We start from the raw sequence: 13,781 nt of genomic DNA, 5'->3' as shown, positions 1-13,781 counted from the left end.
AGGCCCTCTGGCTGCTTTGCCTGCTCTGTACAGGGTAGGGGAGAGCCCTGCTCCAGGGGCCCAGTCTGCAGGGGGAGATGTGGCCCTGTCCCCAGGGACCCCAATCTAGGGGAGCAGAACTCCACGGCCTACGTGCAGGCCAGGCGTGCACTCAGGGCACCCATGCTGGGCAGAGGCAGCCCCTCCACCCCCCTTCACTCCAGACTGGACAGGCACCACGGTAGCTGAGCCCGCCCCCGGCATCACTCCCATGGCCAGTGCTGAGGTAACCCAGGATGAATCAGACAGCCCTGGGCACCTCAGCAAGTGCTCGAAGCCACCAGCGTCTGCCTATGGCCCACCAACACCAACACACACTCTCTCCCCTTTCCTAACCAGGGAGCCGCCAACCTGCTACCTGCAGCAAACTAAGTATACCCCGCCCCACCATGCCATCCCACGTCACTCCCCCAGCCTCAGCTTCCTCCTTGTCCCCACCCCACCAAGTGACTGAGGAAAGACAAGTCTCGTACTCCAGGATCTCGAACAAGAAAGAAACCTGCTGTGTATGCGCTCTTCTGGGGCCCAGAGCCAGTCCTGGGGGCTCTGCTAAGGGCCTGGTCCCGTCCCCAGGACCTCCGCTTCTGTCCTTAGGGACCAGCAGCTGACAGACTGACGGACGCCGAGGCCGCTGCTTCGTCTCAGGTTCCCAGAACGGAGGGGAGGAGGGGACGAGGCAGCCGCCAGCTGGGCCCTTACCTGGAGCCTGGGGCCTGGCCAGGGTCCATGGAGCCCAAGGCGCCTTTTGCCTTTCCAGCCCGGGGTTATTTGCGGACAGCAGGTCAGGAGCTACGGTGGCCCCAGAGAAGTGGCAGCTGGCTCTAGGGGACACCACGAGCATCAGCTTTCTCTCGTGCCCCAGGGGAGCTGGTGGGCCGGACACACTACTGCCTGGCATGTGACAGTGGCAGGCTGCCCGGGCTCCGGGCAGAAGGAAGGGAGGTAAATGGGAGGAAGCGGGAGGACAGGCAAGACGGACAGTGATGGGGAAGTAAACAGGAGGCGGAGAAATCACAGCCTGGACTCCAGGCTGCAAGGGCGCCGATGCGGGGCCGCGGGCAGCAACAGGGCCCCCGCCAGCAGGCGTGACCGGCACCCACACCCTGAACACACAGGACTGCCAGGCCCTCGACCTTCAGTACCCCACCATCTGTGTGTCTCCCCTCCTCCTACCCCACGCCCTCCCTGGGCTCCCACCACCCCCTTTCACCAGCTAGACCCTCCAATCTGGCCCTGTCCTTCCCCGGCTCAAAACCCCTCCACGGCTCTCCACTATCGCAGCGAAAAAGCCAAACTCCTCAGCTTGGTCTCTAAGGCCTGTCAGGACCCCACCCCTCACCCGTCTCTTCTGCCTTCTGCTCACTCACCTCGCACGGCCCCCTCAGTCCCCACAGCCTGTCCTCAGGCTCCTGCGCCTCTCCCACCTCCTCCAGCTCCCGCCTCCTCCCCAGACTCCCAGCCTCTGCTCTCGACCCCCACACTCCATCTAAATCTGACCCTGTCCCTCCCCACTCAAAACCCTTCCGTGGCTCCCCAGTGCACTCAGAACACAGAACAAAGTCCTTTCCACCGCTGAGGAGGCCCTGCACGAGCCAAGAGGCGCACCTAGAGGGCCCTCGGTTAAGGCTAACGACCATGACATTGACGACTGCACCCCTCCAGCCTCCTCCCCCAAACTCGACTCTGTCATGCTTCTGGCGCCCAGGGCCTTCCCTCCGGCCTCCAGCCCCTGTACCTGCTGTGCACTCTTCTCCCTCTTCCTCCAGGAAGCCTTCCAGACCTCAGAGGCTACACGGGGTGCTCTCCGTGCACCCCCTCGGGCAACCCTCCCCGCACCATCCATGCCCATTCAGTGGGACCGGCACAGCGTCTGGTGTCTACTAAGCACACAACGAATGAAGCCAGTGTTCCCAACAGACCCCCACCCAGGACCAGACACAGCCACAGAAACACTTCCAGACTCTATTCTTGCCACCAATCAACTTTTTTGGGTGCGTGCTAAGCTCCAGATGGTGCCAGTGGCAGAGCGTCACTAAGACACAGCCCCTGCCTTCCTGAAGCTCACGATCCGGCAGCTGAGGCAGAACAATGTCAGGTGGTAGAGGCAAGAAGAAGAAAAGCAAAGTGGGGGAGAACAGCAGGGATGGGGTGCAGCATTAGCCATATGGTGGGGGACATGTGAGCAGACACCTGAATTAACCAAGGGAGTCAGCCTTGTAGACACATAAGGAAAAGCATTGCCGGCAGGGGAACAGAGGGTGCGAGGACCCTGAGGCAGGAAGGAGTCTGGTGCACGGGAAGCCAGCAGACAGGCGGGGGCAGGGGAGAACACTCAGGCCTTCCAGGATGTGGCTGGGAGTTAGAGAAGCCCTTGCTCCCCCAGTACCACACTTTCCCCTAATGCGAGCTCAGTTCGGAATAGATCCCAAAGGGCTGGGATGGAGAATTCTGAGTCCAAAGGAAGGGTGGACGTGGAAGGAAAGGAACAGGGGCCCAATCTCAGCCCCCCGCCATCACTGGCTAGTGGCTTTGCCTGTCAGAGCCCCTGTGATTCAGCAGCACCAGGTCTCCACTCATGGCCGCACTACAGCACCCACTGTGGGCAGAGGGCTCGGCCTGCTGCCCCGCTCCCGGTGAACACCAAACACGTGGTTGCCGTTATTAAAAAGAGAGAAGCAAAGGCAGCCAGGTGTGGCCGAGAGTGGTCAGGGTTCCAGAGTCCGAGAGCCATCACCAGCTGGGTGGCCTTGGGCAGGGTGCCACTGCTCCCGTGGAGTTTCTCCTGAATGCTTCCCACCACCCCACCAGGGGGTCCATGACCATGCCCAGGAGAGGACAGAAGCTCAGAGAAGGGAAGTCGTTTACCTTGGGTCTCCCAGCCAAGAAGCGGTGGAGGCCCTGGCCACTGCTAGGAACAACAGAGCCACCTTTTACATTCTCATTCCAGCAACTAAGAAGTCAGCGGCGGCTTGGACAAGAGCAGGGGGAGGAACTGGAAGATCCCCTGTGTCCTGCCTGGATCCTGCCCCGTCCTCCCACTGAGGGTGGCGCCTCAGCTGAGGTGTCTGTGACGCAGTCCTGCGGTGATGAAATACCAGGCACCGCAGCCAAGAGGGTGGCCTGCTCACTGCGGAGCTGCCGACACAGGACACCCGGGCAGAAGGACAGAGACCTGCCTCCGGAACCCAGTCAGCACAGTTGCCCTGCAGGCAACACACCCCCTGCGGGGGAGGCCCTGCAGGGCCCCGTCCCCACGCACGGCTTCCGGAGGTGTCCAGGCCTGAACGTCCTGAAGGCCCGGGCCAGAGCTGCAGCTGCTGACCAGGGCGAGCCACCCGGGAGGCAAGGTGAGAAGAGCGAGGGCCCCTCACAGGAAAGGACGCACGAACGACCAAGGAACATGCTCGATCTAATTGGCTGTGGGAAAATGCGAATTAAAGCCAACGACCTGGGATGGCTAAAATTTAAAAAACTGACAATGCCAAGTGTCGACGAGGATCTAGAGGAATCAGAACTCGTACTCCCTACTGATGAGAGCGTAAAACGGCTCAGCCACTGTGGAAAACTGGCAGTTAAGAATGAAAACTCAACAGATGCCTACACTGGCCCAGCAATTCACAGTCCCCTAAGAGAAATGAGTATATTTGTTTACCAAAAGCAATATATGCAACCAAAACGTTTGTGCCCCCATACCACCCTGAAATAAAATAAAACAAAAAAGACATGTACTAGAATATTCACGCGGGCAATATTCACAGTAACCCCCAAAATGGGAATAGACCAGGAGTCCACCCACTAGGGAATGGACATACAAACTTGTAAATTCATCCAGGAGAACACGACTCAGCAGTTAAAGGACTGAAGTGCCAACTCGTACGACAGCAATGAAGCGTAAGAATACGACCCTGAGTGAAAGAAGCCAGACACGATACACCAAGGACGGGCACGGCAAGTTCAAAACAGGCAACACTACGGTACCTGTTTAGGGACGCCTTCTCGGTGTAAAACTATGCAGAAAATCAAGGCAAGCACATATCCCGAAGGCAGGAGAGTGGTTACACTTAGGAGAACCAGAGAGTGGGGAGGACTCCTGGGAGCTGACAACGTTCTTCTGCGGTTACGCAGGGCTTTGGCCTTCTGGTTATTTGTTATACCGTACAACATAAAATGTGTTTAATGCAACTTTCTGTATTTTATGACAAAAGAAACCAGGCTTTGGAAGTCCACATGACACAAGGGAGCCAAAATTGGGCCTCCTGGCTCCCAAAGCAGGGCTCTCCCCTGCCTCCCGAGGAAGGCTGGCCTGCCTCAATTTCCCTTCCAAAAGGCCTGGTCATCAGCGTAAGTAAGCAGGAAGAATCTCGAGTCCAGGGGATCTGATCGACCCCAGGCTCTGTTTCTTGGTCTAGTGGCCACAGGCAAGTGGCAGCCTCAGTACTCCCATCTGCACAGTGACCCCGCTGGAGGAGGGACCTGAATCCCAGGAGGGAGCAGGGTGGCACACTTCCAGCCCTGCAGCCTGGGCGGGGGCTGGAGTTTTGGGGCGTGTGTTTAACTCGCAGGGAAGAAAGCTGAATGGGAATGAAAATCCCCACACTCAGTGGTCAGCTGGGAGGGGCAGGTGACTGGAGAAGGGTCCCCAAGGGGCCTCTGACTGCACTGGTGAGGTTTTGTTTTTTTAAACAGCTGCTGAGTACAAGGACATCATTGACTAATGCTATCTTTATGCCTCAAACACTCCATGATAAATTAATTTAAAATGCCTGTAAAACATTTTTGTTTCCATCTGTCTGCCTCATGGGTCTTATTTCTCAATGTTTTCCAAACAGAGGCCCCTCAGAAACTTCACCTTACGGGGCTGGTGTCAGATCCACGAGAGATGACTTACATGCAGTGGTCACTCAGGGCAGAAGGGAGCAGAGAGAGGTGCTCAGACGACTGCCTCGTTTCAGCTGCGCAGCCTCGGGAAGGGGCTGTGTCCTTCCAAACCTCAAGTTGCTCATCTGTGAGGTTCCTGACATTTGCGGGGGTTGTATGGTCCACATGAGTTCTAGCATTCTGTCCACGCCCCTCCCTCCAGTCTGGGACCCTGCGGCCACCTGAGTCAGATCCCATCCCTCCTCTGCTCAAATCCTCCCGAGTCCCCTCGCCCAGAGTAAAAGCCAAAGTCCTTTCAAAGCCGAGTCACAGGAGGCCCAGGCCCCTGTGAGGCCTGCATGGTCCCCACTTTGATTCTCCAAAGACACTCCATTTCAGGGGCACCTGCCGCAGCCGGCTCCCTGGACAGGCACCAGGACACCCTGCCTCAGGGCCCTTGCACATGCTGCTCCCTCAGGTGGACACTCAGCCCTGCCCCACTGTCTTCAGTCTCTGCTCACATGTCCCTTTCTTTGAGAAGCCTTCCTAACCTCCCTAGACAAAGTACACCCACTCTACCTCCCCCTGCCCGTTATTTTTCTCCGTAAGCACTAATCACCACCACCATTATCGTATATATTTGCTTGTTTATCCGTTTATTATCTACCTCTCCCACTGGAATGTCAGCACAGTGAAGGCAGGGCCCCTTGGCTGTCTTGGTCACCGCGGCATCCCCAGAGCCTTACACGATGCTGGGCACACAGCAGGCACTTAGTAAGTCATCTGTGCACTGAACGCATATAGAGTGAAGCCCTGTGCCCAGAACAGGCCCAAAATAAGCCGAATTCCTTCCCTTGCCACTTGCTAAGCCCTTTTTCTCTCGCCCCCTCTCACTGACCTGGTTTCGATGCCAGACAGCACAGATGGGACAAGGGTGGCAGGTGGGAAGGCACGGATCTGCGTCTTCTGGAGCTGGAGACAGTGGGTGGGGGCTCCTTCCTGGCACTGCTGGGAATCGCTGAGGTGGTGACAGCGACCCCTTCAGGAGCCTCTGTCACCTGCCCTCTGATCCACGCCTAGCACAGCACCCAGAGGACTTGCTCAGAAGATAAACTCAAAGATGACAGGCGGCGTCTGTTTGTGGGAATTCAGAGGGAAAGGCACTAAGGGCCAGAGCAGGGGGAAACAACCCCCCGTTCGCCACTCTGCAAGCTGGTCTGGTGTGAGGGCATTTTGGTAAAACTGATAAAGTGGAAAACGTACGTGCACTTGGAGGAATTTCTCCTGCAGAAAAGGCTGGTGTCAGGGCACAGAGATTCTAAGGCGGGGATTCTCGACCTCAGCACTGGTGACATTCAGCGCTGGATAACCCCTGTTGTGGGGACCGTTCTGTGCACTGTCAGAGGTTTAGCAGCATCCCTGGTCTCTACTCACTGAAGCCAACAGAACATCCTCCCCAAGCTGTGACAATCAAAAATGTCTTCAAGCATCACCAAATGTGGGGGCTGGGGAAAGGGGAGAAACCACCCCCGGTTGAGAACCAATGTTCTAAGGGTACTACTGCTGAAACGAGGAAACCTGGAAACAACCTAAATGCGCACAAGGGTCTGGTCCTATAATGACGACTCTATTAAAAAGAACGATGCTCGCGAAGCAACACCAGGTACATTTAGGCGCTTTGTACATACAAATTAACCCTCACAGCAACCCTCTGGGGTAGGCACTTTTACTGTCTCTATTTTCAGGAGGAAACTGAGGCACAGAAGTGAAATGACTTGCCCCTGTCACTCGGTCAGAAGTACAAAGCTGGGACACGGCCCCAGACAGCCTGGCCGCACCACCACACGGCCTTGGACTTAGGCAGACCTGGACTTGGGTCCCTGCTCCCCCACTTTCTAGCCTCCCCAAGCCTCAGTTTCCTGCTCTGTGCAGTGAGGACAACAGCAGTGCTTCCATCCCAGGCCCATTCGGGGATGGGCTTAGCACAGCACCCAGCCCGTGGGGAGGGTCCGGCCGCTTATTAATAACGAAACACAACGCAGCCATCCTGAGCACAAAAACCCACCTCGCTGTGCCCACGCCGAGACCGTGAGCACTCAGCGACAGAGGCTCACTGCGCAGCAGAACTCGCAGCGTCACTCCTTTTCTGAAACACAAACATGTACACACATCACCTCAACTCTAGGATACGCTTATGTTTTCGCATGCTGACGTCGTAAGATCGATATGCACCTCGCGATCCAGGTATAAAACTCATCTAGAGCGTTCTTTTCAGAAAAGCAGTTACGGGATCAATAACGGATCTTACGGAGCACGGTGTCTTGAGGAGGTATGTGTTTCAGTGTCACATGCATAGAAGAGACAAAAATCTGAAAGAAATGTGGAAAAGAGCTAACGGAGGCAGAAGAATGAGTGTGGGAGTCAAGGTGGCCTCAGGAACCAAACCCAGAGTTTCCCATCCAAGTGCCCATCAGGCCCGACCCCGCTGAGTGGCCAAGCTCGGACAAGACTGGGTGAGTACGGGGCGCTATGGTCGTAGACCAAATGCCAGCGTTTCAAGCCCGGCTCTGCCACTCACTGTGGGACCCTGGGCAAGTCACTCTCCCTTTATTCTCCTCAGTTTCCTCCTCCGAGGCTGTTGGGAGGATCTGATGAGTTAATCCACATAAAGTCCCCCGAACAGAGCCTGAAATAGCAGCTGCTCAACACATATTAGGTATTATTATTATTATTATTATTATTGTTTCTCCTGGGGGGCTGGAGATATGGGGGACCTCACTTCCTACACTGTGTATTTCTGAGTATGTGAATTTTTACCTACTCCGCCTCCTTGGGGAGAAGGTGGCATTGCAGAGACTTTTTTTTCCTCTTAAACACCACACACTCCCCTCACTTGCCCCATCTGTCTACTTGGAGCAGGTAGGACTGGAGGCAGGATGAAGACGTGGGCAAGCTGCAAAAGAAACTGGGACAAGAATAAACACCAGAACAGACTTCCTTCTCTTCCCTGCCACCCCCGAAACATACTTTCCCCCTCACGCCACCCAGGCCTTTACAGCACCCACGAAAATCACATCAGATAGTCTAGTCTGCCTGGCCATGGGCTCCAAACATGCCAAGAGCTCCATGCTGCAGCCAGCGGGATCCTCCAAGCACGGCTCTGAACCTGTCCCTCCCCTGCTCAGGACCTCCTCCCCAGTGCCCATGGATCACGTCCAAGGCCCTCACGGAGGCTGCCAGGGCCCATCTGCCTCGGCCCCTCCCCTGCCTCATCGGTCAGCTCACCAACACACACAATTCCCCTTCTCCTGGTCCCTTGATGACTCCTTGCTCTCTCACCCCAGGACCTTTGCACATGCTGTTCCCCTTAGCTAGCACACTGTTCACCCATTACTTGCCAAATCCTCCATTCCTCAGGGAAGCCTCCCCAGCCGCCCCCCTCCCAGGAGTGGCAGACCCTCAGAGCTCAGCCTTGCCTTCCCTTCCCCTCACTAACCTCTACTATGCCTGGCCACCTACACCATTATCTGGGTATGTTGCCTCTCCTACTGGACTGGGAGCTCCACAAGGCAGGGACAGAGTCTGCCCGAGACCCATGTTCCCAGCTCCTCCCAGCAAATGGCCAGGCCCAGAGCTTTAATCGATCCCAGGTGGGGGTGGCGAAGAGCACTACAGAGCATCACAGCATCTGTGCTCAGAGTTCTGCCAAGTGAAGGTGAAACCAAAAGTCCTCCATTCATCCATCCCACAAATACGGCACCGACTCTGTGTCAGCACTGCTCTGGTCACCAGGGATGCAGGAGTAACCAAAACAGAACTCCCTGCCATTGGGGAATTCATGCAGTATATCCAAAGTTAACGATGTTATGGAGAAAATCAACATACAGAGGACTCGGCAAATGGGAAGGGGAGCAAGGGGTTCTGATTTTACACAGGACGGTCAGAGAAGGGCTCACCGAGGTGGTGACATTCGAGCAAAAGCATGAACAGATGAGCGAGCCACCTGGAGACCTGGGGAAAACCGTCGCAGGCAGAGGGAAAGCAGGGCCAGGGCGTGGCGAGCATGAGGCAGGGCAGGAGTTGAAGGGGGAGAGGCAGAGAGAGGCAGCGGGAAGGCTGGATGGGCAGGGCCTCGGGGTCACTGCAAGGGCTGGGCTGGGGAACGGCTGGCTTGGGATGCCACATGGAGGCCCCTGTCCCCAGGGCGGGGATGGCAGTCCTCAGTGAGGCAGAGGCTGTGTCAGAGCCTTCTTCTCCAGGAGCTGGCCCCAGAACAAATCCTGAAAACTGGCCTGACACTCCCCCCAGGAGGACCGCGTGTGACAGATGAGAAAACTGAGGAGAGGAAGGATTCAGTGAATACCCACAGCCAAGGAGCCTGGACCCCAACCATCCTGAGCCCCTTCCACCTCCCTCTGCCTTCGCTCCCAGGACGGAAGACAGAGCCACCTTCTCCTCGAGTGCCTCCTCCCACCCCCACAGGCCCTCCCGTACCTTCCCAACTTGCACGCCCACGCGGAGCAGGACCCCTCCAGCCTGGCTGAAGGGCACCTCCCTCACACGCCTCACACTGCATCGTCATCTGCCTGCCTCCCCCACCAGGAGCTCGGAGGCAGCGCCCAGTGGCATGAGTCTCCACCTCATCCCTAGGGCACCGACGAGCAAACGGGCGGGTCCAACCACAGTTAATATTTAGTGAGAGCTCACAAAGTACCCGGCGTGGATTAATGTTAATCTTCACAGCAATCCTATGAGGTAGATGCAATTTCTACCCCCATTCTTCAGATGAGGAAACTGAGGCCCAGAGAGAGTCACGTGCACACGCTCACACAGTGAGTGGGTGCAGGACATGAGCCGCATCTAGAGCAGAACTACCCCATAGAACTTTCCATAATGGTGAAAATGTGGTTACTGAACATCAGAACCGTGGCTACTGCAACTGAAGGACTGAACTTTCATTTTAGTGAAACTAAATAGCCACATGTGGCCAGTAGCTACCACACTGGAGCGCAGCTCTATAGAACGCCTGCTAATTAAGCGCTGGGAGCCTAAAGGCAGGAGGAGTGGAGGGGGTGACTCTCAGGCTCAAGAGGGGCCAGATCACCCCAACCTAGCTGGGAGAAGGTCCCAGCTACACCCATCCCTCCCACACCCCAACCCAGCTCACCCCAGAGAGCCAGAGCAGAATTCGGAGGCCCAAATTCACACCTTGAGTCAATTCAAATCCTGACCCTGACCCTGACCCTATCCCTTCCAGGCTGCACAGGTCACTTCTTTGAACCTCAGCTTCTCCGTCTGTAAAATGGGATCTTAATACCAATCTGGCCAAGCACATGCTTGTGTTAGCTTGTCAAAAGATCATTTTTCTGATAGCGCTGGGTTGTCACAGGAACCCAATGAGATGTGCTCCGTGCACAGCCGGGGACAGGGCCCGTGCCGGGGAAAACAGGCAGCAATTACACAAGGGTGGACTCTAACCAAGGGCCATCCCGAGCCTCACTCAGATGGAGCCATGGAAGCGGCAGCTTATGTTAATACCATCACCACTTGGTTATAAAGGAATCATCCAGAAGCATCACTTAAATGAAAACACACAACTAAAAAAACAAACTACCCACGGATACCTCCTCTCACCCCCAAGGCCTCAGGACACCAGTTTTGAGAAGCTCGGCTCCAGGGGACCCTGTCTCCAAAGCAGAATGTGGCCTGCTCCTTGCCCTTCGCCACCTCCCGGCCGCCACCCGAATCCAGCCAGTTCCCTCCCCTAAAGCCCCCAACTCCCCAACTCCCGTGTCCCTCCTCTCTCTACGATAAAGTCTTGGCTCCTCCCCACAGGCCGGGTCCTGAGCTCTGCCGCCCTAAGCCCCGCACTCCAGTGGCCTACTCTGTCACCACCACATTCAGGTGTCCCCCAGCTCGAGTGCTGTAGCCCTGCCCAGCCACACACTGTTCCCTCCCGCGGCCGTGCCAAGCACAAGCAGTCACACAGCAAACACTGCCTCTTTGCTGCCTCCAACACACTGGGTGCCTTCCCTGGTGTCCAGAACTACACATGGCACACAGTCGTGATGCAAGAAATATTTGGTGACGGAATGGAATACATAAATGACCAAAACAGCCAAGGACTGGACCCGAGGCAGTGGGGAGGGGAGTGCCTCCCAACCTCCCACCCCCCCACCTCTGGGGCAAGAAGGGCCAAGGCCACCGTGTCAGGAGGTGGCGAGAGGCAGCCACAGCCCACTCCTGAGCGGGCGCTGAATGCAGTCATCTCTGGACGACTGAGGCCTGCCTGTGCCGGCTGTGTCTAGGAGAAGAGAACGCAAGAAAGAAATCATCATGACAACAATGGCGACCCCGGTATCGGTCAGAAGAGGAGCCAGTCTTAAAAAGGTGGACCCAACCCCACATACAGCTGGGTTCAAACTTCATGTCTGTCACTGACGTAGGGCAAATCCAATCTCTGTGCCCGTTTCCTCCCCCGTCCAACGGGGATAGCGGCCGGCGGCTCCCAGGGTGCGGTGAGGGTTACCGCGGGCAGACACCTTCCACTGCGGAGCAGAGCCCGGCACACAGAGGCTGCTGTTAGCCGCTCACAGTAACAAGACGTCCTATGCAGCTTTCTATGCCTCAGTTTCCCACCTACAACGTGAGCATGGTAACACTGCCCCCCTCCCAGCATGCCGTGCGGGTTTGCAGAACTCATACGCACTCAGCGGTGGGAGCGATCCTCATTCCTGGCGGATGGGCCCCACCACTCTCTCCCAGGGCTCCAAGCTTCGAACCCACTCTGCCACCCAACAAGCCCAGGCTGACCGCCCCCAGCGCCCCTTCTCTGCTCTCGGTGCCCACCGACCCCCGCCTGGCAATCCCCAGCAGCGCCAGCTCAGACCCGTCGCAGCGCTCTCAGGAGGCCTGGGCTTTCTGACACAGCAGCCCCCCACATCGCCCCCACAGGCCCGCTCGGTAGGGACGTTCCCACTTTCCGGGGCAAACTGTACCTCAGAGAAATGAAGGAAGGCCCCCAGGGCTCCACACAACCAAGAAAAGCACCACGAGCAGGGTTCTCGCCCATGTCAGCCGTCCCCCACCACCGGGTCACTAAGCAGTCCAGGCTGGGTGAGGCAGACCAACGACCCACCGGACGACGTACTTGAAACCAGGCTGCGGAGGGGAACGAGGGAGCAGCAGCTCTCCCGGTCCATCTGGAAAGGGCCCACGAGGTGGCAAACCAAGGCAGGCTAGGATTTCTGGCCTCACCCTTAGAAACAACATCTGCGGATGAGCTTCTCGGGCGGGACGGCTGAGCTCGAGGAACTTCCTGCAGGGACCTGTGACATGTAGTCTCCTCTTGGCCAGCCCTGGCTTGCTGTCCCTAGCCGGGCGCACCCAGAGCACCCAGGCCCTGCCGTGGGTGCCGAGTTGGCAGTGGGTCCTGCCCCGAGGGGGCCAGGCTAAGATCCCACCCAGCGCCCCTCCCACACTCGCTCCCTCCCTCCTGGTCCCGCTCCCAGGCTGTCTCCCCCGGCTGCACCTCTCGCTGCTTGGCTGGCTGTCCAAAAGAGCCTGCCACGGAACCACCCCACCGTGCAGCCCAGAGGCCCGGTGGCTGAGGGCCTTCAGCTCAGAGCTCTGGGAAGATGAAGAGAGGCCCAGGGAGGGGTGTCCTGGGTCCTCCAGAGGCTTGGAGGTCAACTTCGAGAGACACTCCTTTCCACCCCCCCCCATGCTGGGGGGCTTCTGGAGACCCCAGAAGTTTGCTCTGAGAGGCTCCGCTCCTTCTAGGAAGATGCCCCAGAACAAGCCTCAGAAAAAGTAACGGCAGGGCTCCTGTGACTGCACCAAGCCTTAGCGGTGAGGCCTGTGGGTGAAACTGGAAGTCACCCCCACAAGGGTTGCTGAGCGCCTTCGTGTGCTCGGGGGACTCTGAAGCAGCACCAGGCTGCCCAAACGCAGAGCCCGGCCCCAACACTTCCTGGTTGGGAGACCCGGCGCAGCTTAGAGCGGCTCTCCGGGCCTCAGTCCTCACCGCTGTAAAGTGGGACTCAGAGACGACGACTCCTGGGTCTGAAGAGTCTGCACTCAGGTCCTCCCATGGCTCCTTCATGGCACTCCAGTCCCTGCTCGCACGTCACCTCCTCAGGGAGGCCCTCCCTCATTGTCCAGCTATTATAAAATATAACAACATCCCCACACTCTTTCCCCTGACCTCAATTTTGCCTTTGTAACATCGACCACAATCTGGTGTCCTCTCATAGGTCTGCTTGCTGGGCACCTGTCACAGGCCTGGACTTTCAAATAATAGAGCAGTGCCAGGAATGTCACAGGCCTTCAGACCCACAAGTGGAATGGAAGGCAGAATCAGCAAGTACTGTTTTCACCAGGTATTACTGGTAAAATTGCTGGTCTGCATTGCTATTTGACATCAGCCCAGCTGGTTGGGGAGGGGTGGGCAGAAAGATCAGCCCATCGAGACTCCCTGCCTCTCTCCCTAAAGGTAACAGCCACGGGCTCTGGGGAACACGGTGTGAAAACCACAGAAAAGGGAGGCCACCATTGGGCCTTTGCTGGTTGTAAGGCAGTGATTCTGCCCAAGGGGAAGTGGGAGGCATGTGAAACTCCCTGCTCGGCGCACCCAAATCTACCCCACCCCCAGGCAGAAGGCTGAGAATGTCTCATGGCAAGTAGTCACCTTCTAACACCCTAAATCTGACCAGGCCACGCTTGCCGTCTAGAGGCTCTGAGGGACCCAGCTGCTGACCTCGCCTCCTCCCTCACCACGCAGGTCTCTGTGCAGCCCGCCCCTGCACCTAGCCAAGCTCCGTCCCCCTTTGGACCTTTGCACTGTGGTTCCCTCCACCTGGGAGGCTGTTCCTTCTTCTCACATC

At 57.2% G+C, this 13,781-nt stretch overlaps 1 protein-coding gene across 2 annotated transcripts in view; it reads right to left on the bottom strand.

Moving 5' to 3' along the window:
- Positions 1-6,023, bottom strand: part of AKT2 (v-akt murine thymoma viral oncogene homolog 2) — a 30,817-nt gene extending 24,794 nt beyond the window's left edge. The window contains exon 1 of one of the 2 annotated variants that reach the window (XM_012657112.1): positions 5,795-6,023. The gene's annotated coding sequence lies outside the window, so the exon portion shown is untranslated. Of the gene's footprint in view, positions 1-4,927; positions 4,993-5,794 lie in introns of those variants that run through there. The other variant, XM_012657113.1, reaches the window with a different exon arrangement.
- Between the last annotated feature and the right edge of the window lie 7,758 nt (positions 6,024-13,781).

This window comes from Propithecus coquereli, unplaced genomic scaffold, assembly GCF_000956105.1.
Source record: "Propithecus coquereli isolate 6110/MARCELLA unplaced genomic scaffold, Pcoq_1.0 Scaffold53, whole genome shotgun sequence".
Classification (NCBI taxonomy): Eukaryota; Metazoa; Chordata; class Mammalia; order Primates; family Indriidae; genus Propithecus; species Propithecus coquereli.
This window is presented reverse-complemented; position numbering and strand designations above follow the sequence as displayed.